The sequence below is a fragment of the Micromys minutus genome, assembly GCF_963924665.1.
Source record: "Micromys minutus genome assembly, chromosome: X".
Lineage (NCBI taxonomy): Eukaryota > Metazoa > Chordata > Mammalia > Rodentia > Muridae > Micromys > Micromys minutus.
In genome coordinates this window covers 66,730,298-66,738,907 of record NC_137970.1, presented here as the reverse complement: position 1 = coordinate 66,738,907, position 8,610 = coordinate 66,730,298, and positions in this window count along the sequence as shown.

Genomic DNA, 8,610 nt, shown 5'->3' with positions numbered 1-8,610 from the left:
ATTTACATTTTAGCAGTAAGAAACAGAAGAATTGTTAAGGTTTTCAGAAAATACCGTTGAAACCCCTGCTCAAGCAACTGAATATGATCATTTAATCCCCTCTCTCAAAAGAGAAAATTCATTTAAATGTAATGACACAGCTTTGCCTCACTACTTTATGAGGCATCACTCAATTTTCAATTTATTACGTTTTTGTCTTCCAAGAAACTTTGAAAAAGTTAAAGAAACCTTGCATATTAGAACATAAATTGTATAGTAGCAACTACTTTAGTTTCTTTGTATAATAGTTAAGATTTTCACCTAAACCAGAATCATTTTACTTGAAGTGTTGGGTGAGTACCCAAGGGTTTCTCACATAGTAAGGAAGATCTGACAGTGAGCCACACTGGTGACCCTGTCACTTCCTACCACCCTCACCTGAAAAACTTTAACAAGGCAATATCATTGTAAAAACTGTGTGATAGAGTATTGTGCACGTAAAGAGACAAGGGGAGCAATGATTTCCATTGTGGAGCCTTGGCCTATAAGGCAGAAGAAACTATGACAGGAGTTTTATAGGTTAGAAAATCTAACCTTCTACAACACAATCCAATAAATGAAAAACTTCTTATAGTTATCAAAGTCTTCAACCTACAGTGTCCCAAATCCCAAAGAATGGTAGGGAATACTGAACCTCACACCTATCTGCAAAGTCAGGAAACTCAGTAGATATTTGAAAAACAAAGAAATTGCTTCTTCCTTCTTGAGTGCTCTAATAAGACCCAATAACCTTAACTAGCTGGATAGTCTGCTGGAGAGATATGAAAAGCCTCTCAGATATGTGTTGATTATTTCTGTCCTCTTTCCTTTATATTATAGGGATTTCTAGAGCCCTAAAAAATGTTTTTACATAAAACTTGTACTATAGTCCATTTCCTCCACGATTTATGTGTACTATCTATAAAATTAACATCAGTATCAGTCTATTATCCCTGAATATAAAACTAATGAGGATTTTAGATTATACATATGATTAGTATAAGGAAACATGAGATCCTCCCAAATATTATAGTGCTGCTTTTGAAGAAAAGAATGAGGAGGAGGAAGAGGAGGGAAAAAAGGAGAAGAAAGAAAGAAAGAAGGAAAAAAAGAATGGAATAAAGAAAGAAAGAAAGAAAGAAAGAAAGAAAGAAAGAAAGAAAGAAAGAAAGAAAGAAGGAAAGAAAGAGAGAAAGAAAGAAATGGCAGTGCCCATGCTGCCAATGTTCAAGTATTGGGCGCAGGTGTGCGGGATTGAAAGAAAACATGTACATGGGTCATTCATACAAGTAGAATGCCCAAGAGCTTTACTTAGCGGGTTCTTAAATACTTAATGAGAAACAGTATAAAAGTATGAGGTTCATTTCTGAGGTCACAAGGTTGCCCAGGTGGAAAACCCCTTGGTAGGAATCAAGAAGAAATGACTGCATTATGTAAAGTTCCAGCTGCAAAACAGGGGGCCAAGAGCAGCTGCCAAGGACATAAACAGATTCTTACCACAGTAGGTGAAAAGGCTCAGCAAGGGAGAAAGGGCAGCCCAACTTTATAGGGTCCAACAATTCCCCCTTTTAATTTTTTTAAGTAGTGCCCATCTTAGTATCAGTCTGGGGCTCCAGTATACTTAACTGTCCTGCCAGTCATCAGGGTTTCTGCTTAGGTAAGTGTGGTTCCAGAAAGTTGCCTGTCTTTAGCTATCTACTTGTTGTAGTGGCTGAGCCAGTTTTGAGCAGAGGGATTCTCCCAAGGCAAAGAAAGCAAAACTTGCTTAGTAATGGCCTGAGACTAAATTTGTTGGTGCCCGAGACAACACAGCAGAAAATGACTAAGAGCTGCTGCTCCAACAGTGAGCAATCCCAACATAATGGATCCTAACCATTATTGTGGCAACCACCATACTTAAGACCTTCTAAGAGACTGTATCCAGATAAGGGCAGTGCACAAGTCTTATTAACCTTTTGAATGACAACTGATTGGTATAGTTAACAAAAGTATAGTTCCAAGGTCCAGAAAGAAAAGCATTCAAATCCTTAATTACTTTGCTACTATTAGCAATATTAACAGGAGTAACACATATAGAATGGTAAGTTGTAGAACAAGAGATATCATGAGTTTCCCAGATAAATTCTATTTGCTCCTGAAGAAGGGCAGTTTGCTGGTTGAGATTAAGGATTCCCAACTGAATTTGAGTTAATATTATTCTGCACAGTCAATGCTGAAGCAACATTCCCAGACAATTTGTTCAGTCTCAGCAACATCTGCAGATTAAGAAATGTCTACACAAGCCACTGTGGCTGAGGTGGCAGAGATGGCAATAGCGGCAATGACAGTAGTGGTGATGCCAAAGTCTCTGTTGTGTCTGTAGAGTGGCCATCATCCTACAGGGGCATCTTATCCCCAGATGATGCCTTTGTCTCATTTCATACAAAAAAGAAAAACAAAAGGGTGCCAACACTCATGGTAAAGACTGCATAGTAAAATTCCTACTCTCCTTAATTGAATAAAAGTGCCCAGATTCCTTGAATGACTGATTGATTGCAAGAAGCAGTACTATTAAAGGCTATACCTTACTTAAGCAGAAATGGAACAGCATCTAAGCAAGTATAAGTCTTACAAAAGAACATGCCAGTAAAGGCAGGGACAACCTCAAATTGCATGCAATTCATGTAATGAAATTAAGGGCTCTCCATAGTGAAACTCTAAAGTTCTTATAACTGATAAGAAGCCAAATTTGCTGTACAATGCAATTCCCCAAAATTAAACTATCAAGAAGTTGAAAATTCAAAGGTCTAGGCCAGCCCTGGCCTGGAAGACAAGTAGCTATTATTTCTGTCAGAATTAATGGGATATAATTTTTTTATTACTGAAAACCAAGCAGGAATGAAGTAAGGATAAACTATCTAGGACAGTTCTGTTAAATACCTTAGCAAAACTTAGACTATCCTTAACATGAAAAGTAAGATTGAGGGATAGTCCTTCAATTTCTATAAGAATCACAGCTTAACCTGTTGTACAGTTAGTTGTGATGATTGCTGGCCAAACTGTGCTGTTTTCCCACTGGCATCAGGATCGTGGGTTTCTTCACAAAGCTCCAATAGATCTCTGAGTCGACTGTTGTCCACAGACACAGGATGCACACAAGGCTCAGTAACCCAAACAAGAGCTTCAGCATCATTGGGAAAGATAAAAGCAGATCATCTCACCCTGATTAAGACAGGATCTGGTCCTTTCTAAGACCTTAAGACCTTGAGGCCAGGCCTTTCCATTTAACTAGGTCATTTTGTAGCCTGTCCCCTTTCCAGTGTCTATATAGCTGCCGTAGCAATTTGAGCATATACGGCGGAATAACGGGGCATATTGGCCTGTACCAGTTAATATGTCTAGATTTCTATTAACCTGACCAGCTTGGGCATTAAGCCTGTCTCTACAAGACACTATCACTGCCACTGAGAACTGTGCGGCAAAGTTGTTGCCACTTACTGGGTGGCAGGTTAGAAGTACTATAAGATTCAAACACGGCCAGAGCCTTATAAGAGTCTACTGCTTCCTTTAGTTCCTTCAGCTCTTTAAATGAAAGAGCAATGTGTTGTCTCACAATTAAATTCAGATTATTCAGATTAGGCACTTTCATTTTAGGTAAAGCTTTTTTTTATCTTTAACTGGTCTAAAAATCACCCCCCTTAGGGGATGAGTCATAATCTAAGACACCCCAGTTTTCAGCTGAGAAATCCTTATATTCAGGGGTTGCCGAGGATTTTATGGGAGGACAAAAAAATCCTTTTCACACCATCTGCCCTGAACATGGCCATTTGTTCAAAGAGAATGCCCCTGAGCTTTACTGAGCAGGTTCTTAAGTACTAATGGAAAAAAAGAGTAGAAGAGTACCAGGCGCATCTCAGAGGTCATGAGGTTGCTCAGGTGGAAAGCCCCTAATCAGGAACCAAGAAGCAATAGCTGCCTTATGGAATGTCCCAGCCCATAAAGTCCCAGGGGTTCAAGAGGAGCTGCCAAGGGCATAAGCCACAGCAGGTGAAAAGGCTCAGCAGAGGAGAAAGGGCAGCCCAAGGTTATATAGTCCAACACAGAAAGAAAGAAGGGAGAGGGGGAGGGGGAGGGGGAAGGGAGAGGGGGGAGGATGGGAGGGAGAGGGAGGGAGGGAGGGAGAGAGAGAGAGAGAAAGAGAGAGAGAGAGAGAGAGAGAGAGAGAGAGAGAGAGAGAGAGAGAGAGAGAGAGAGAGAGAGAGAGAGATGGAAAGAGAGAGGGAGAGAATGAGGGAAAAAAGAAAGAAAGAAAGAAAGAAAGAAAGAAAGAGAGAGAGAGAGAGAGAGGGAGGGAGGGAGGGAGGGAGGAAGGGAGGAAGGAAGGAAGAAAGAAATAAAAAAAGAAAGAAAGAAAGAAAGAAAGAAAGAAAGAAAGGGGAGTTATAAGGCTGAATCAAAAGCAAAAGCTAAACAAAGTCCAGGGAGGACCCTTCTAAGTCCTTCCTTGTAGTCAGTCCTCACTTCCTAAATGGCTGAATGGCTTCTTTCCAGTGCCTTTCACCTAAGTCTAAGAAGTGGCCCATAAAATATGTAATTCTATGTGTTACATATCAGTAACATGAGCATAATCCTCCAGTTTATTTTCCTAGTTCCAGTATAATCATTAACAAAAATATTTTACATTCTCAAATGTATATCATGTGATAAGTAATTGCACTTAAAAAGGAAGACATATTCTTCTGTACCAAAGTTGAGACTTGTACAAAGTTTCTCCTATAAGAAGATTAAATTATATCTAGTTTAATAAAACATTCAATAAACCAAGCCCCGTGGTTAGGTAATAGCAAGAAAAAGGCCAGAAATGTATGATATTGTTTTAGGATGCAGGATCTGATGGGGATTTGTAGAGAGCAGTCTCGAGCAATGACTTGTTTATAAGAGCAGGAGAATGTCAAAAATTAACTCAGATGCCTTTCCCTAATCTGCATGTATTTTTTTAAGTCTAGATTCAGACTTTGTGCCAGATTCACCTTCCTTTATAAATATTACTGCTTGTTGTGAAAAGGCATTTATTTGAGAGTGTTAACTGCCATCATTTATATAAATATACTCATTTATGTAATTATTCTGGAGCTGGAAATATAAAGAAGATGTAGCTCAGGTCATATCACTAATAGCTAGAATTTGAGATTAAGGATTCCACAAGTCAGGACATGGGCCCAGATAAAAGGTACTGTGCTAAGGTCTAGGTTGGGAACTGCCAATGGGAAGCAAGAATGGTTCCAAAGCGCTTACAATGACCCTCTCTGTGATTGTAGGGAGCCATGCCTGAGAACCATGCTTAAGAAAATGACTGCACAGCAGCCACCTTAGAACTGGTCAATGCTGTACCTACACCCCCACCCGTGAGAGCCTGACCTTTCCGAGATTCAACACTATGAAGTTCTGCCGAGATTAGCTGCTAGGTGACAAGATAACATCCTGGGACAATTACCTGGCTGTTAATCTGTAACCGCAGCCCTACCCTCTCCCTGGTCACGTAGATGTAAAAATTCCACTGCACCCTGCTTCCCCCTTTTTGCCCAGCCCATATAAGCTGTAAGCACCAAACCCTCAAGGAAGCCTTGCCACCATCTAGACTGACTCTTGTCGTTCTTTGCGCACTTGGCTTCCTTTCTCTCTCGCCACCATGACTTTCAGGACGAAGGCCTCTTCGGGACCCTGAATAACCGGACCTGCTGGACGGGTCAAGTGGCGCCCGAACAGGGACCCGAAGAACAGCTGGAGTACCAGACCAGAGGAAAGAAATGATCTGCTTCTGGTAGCATCACTCGTGCCCCGAGGGAGAAGGAAGGTAAGGTTGAGCGCCCTGTTTTTTCAGTCCCATAAGTCATGGGCAAAAGTCTGGCTAAAGAGGCCGCTTTTATAAAGGAAATAAAGCGGACATTTAGGGAGAGAGGAATAAAAGTTAAGAAAAAAAATATTTAAGTTTATTCAGTTCGTGTCAAAAGTTTGTCCATGGGTCGTAAGCCATGGACCAGATATGCACCCCACAACATGGAATAAGGTGGGATGAGACTTAAATAGTTTGCAAAAACAGGACCCTCAGTCAGTCCCTCACCCTGGCCCTCCATGGTGATCCCCATGCCCGATGAGTTCCCCACTTCTAAAAAGAAAAGGTGACAAAGATCCCTCTGTGGAGAGTGTTTTTGAGGAGGCGCAGGCTGGGCGCCCTGGTGCACGCCTGTAGTCCTAGCTACTCGGAAGGCTGAGACAGGAGGATAGCTTGAGTCCAGGAGTTCTGGGTTGTAGTGCACTATGCCGATCAGGTGTCCGCACTAAGTTTGGCATCAATATGGTGACCTCTCGGAAGTGGGGGAACACTAGGTTGCCTAAGGAGGGGCAGCCACTGCCAGCGCTCAGCCACTCAGCCACCTGCCTGAGATCGGCTGCCTACCTGCACTCACGCAGGAGGCTGCTGCTGCTACTGCCTGGGGAGAGGCAGCACCATCTGCCTGCCCTCAGAGACTCACGCAGTCCTAGTCCTGCCTGTCTGCCCTGGCTGGCCCTCATTTATCACCTTGACAAAAAAAAAAAAAAAAAAAAAAAAAAAAAAAACAGATAAAAGAAAATGGTAAACTGTTTCAGAGTTCTTCAAGTGAGAATTTGAAGGTCAGGAGACGTCCTGTCTTTGTAGTTCACACGGGAGAAATGTTCTGGGTCCCTTAGAAAGAATATCAGGGTCCCTTCAACACATGTAGTTCTTTTCTCTTGTGTGTTTGTCTCTTGGCGCGCCAAGCTGTCTGTCTGTCCACCTGTGTCAATTTTTGTCCATGTTTTTTATGTTTAAATGTTACTTGTGTTTCATGTTCAAAAGAAAACTTTAGGTGTTTGTCTCTTGATTCAGCTTTAACTAGTGTCTAAGAGGATAAAATTAAAGGTAATAAAACAGGCATTTAGGGACCTACACCTAATGTTAATAGTTTAGCTCAGTTGAAGACCTGCTGGAGGCTGGTTTTTAGGCTGCTCCTAGAAAAGGGTGCAGGCAGCTTATTCACTTGGAGCTGTTCCATTGCTTCTCCTAGAAAAATCTGTGTTTCTGGGGCACAACAGGTGACAAAGTTCCCATCTCTTAAAATTACAGCTTAAAAAAACAAACAAAAAAAATCTAGTTTAATATATAAGATGTATGGTTACTTCATGTCTGCTTTTGACTGGTTTTAAAAGGTATAAATATGCTCTGCACGCCTTGGTGGTAAATTATTTGCTTATAAGTAATCGGGTATGATTCAAAAATTGCAATATTAGTAACAACAAAATTTTCTTTAAAACTAGTAATTTGCTTAAAGTCACTCTAAACATCAACACGTGGCATAAATCAACCCAGGGAAACAGGTTTCTAAAATACCTCTAAATTGGGTTATATTATATGTAATAAAATAAGATTTAAGACGGTATTGCTGCACTGTAGTGTGTTTGTGTGCAGGAAACTAGCAGCTAAACTTCGTAGCATGAAGCTGATGTGTTCTGATGCACACTGTGTGTTGATTTTGGAGAGACTAGATTGTTTAGGGGTTAAGTTTTGCTTTCTAAACTTTTTCAAGAGTTCGTTGATAGGCTATTTAAAATGTCTGAAAAAGTGTTTAGAGCTGCTAATGTTAGAATGCTTTTGGTAAAAATGGTGATGCAAGCTCTTCCTACTGGAAGAAGATTAGGCCTTCAAATGCTTGTATTGGGTGCAAGCTATAAAAGCTGAATAATCTGAGGTAGCCTTACAGGAGTCCTTTTATATAGACTGGGTAACTATGTTACACAACAAATGCTTAACTATGGTTATCTGCCTAATCAAGGTCTGGGAAAGCAAAATCAGGACTAATTTAGAGCTCGCTGCAGTTACCCCTAGGACAAAAAAAAAAAAAAAAAAAAAAAAAAAAAAAAAAAAAAAAAACAGATCTAAGATATTTTTAATTGGCAAGCCTGCACACCATTCAGAAAAACATATTTTAAAATGTAATGTCCCGTCGTACAGGCTGAGCAACTGGTGAGTGGGAGACCTAGGCTGCTGGGGAGCAGAGGGATCTCTGCGGAGTGCACACGGAAAGGGCACCCCCTGCCCTGACCTGCCCTGTCCTCCCCGATCCAGTGACCGGGAACAGAACTTAGGAACTTCTGTTCCCACCCGGAGAGGACTTCAGGACACAGAACAGAGCCTGGCACACCTGCCAGCCGGAAAGGCGGCTCTTAGAGGCTGAGCATCTGTGATCAGGAACAGATCTTAGGAACGTCTGTTTCCACCCGGAGGCGACTTCAGCATGCAGAGCAGAGCCTGGCCCAGCTGCCACCCAGAACCTGGGCTGCCAGGGAGTAGAGAGATCTCTGCGGAGTGCACACGGAAAGTGTACCAGGGACACAGACTAGATACAAGGGAAAGGCAAGAACATATCACTGACAACAAAATGGCAAGAGGAAAGAGAAAGGGTATATCCCAAGGAAACCAAGACAATCTAGCAACACCAGAACCCAGCTCTCCCATAGTAGCAAACATCGGATTTCCAAACACTCCAGAAAAAGAAGACACAGACCTGAAATCATGCCTCAGGATGCTGATAGAGT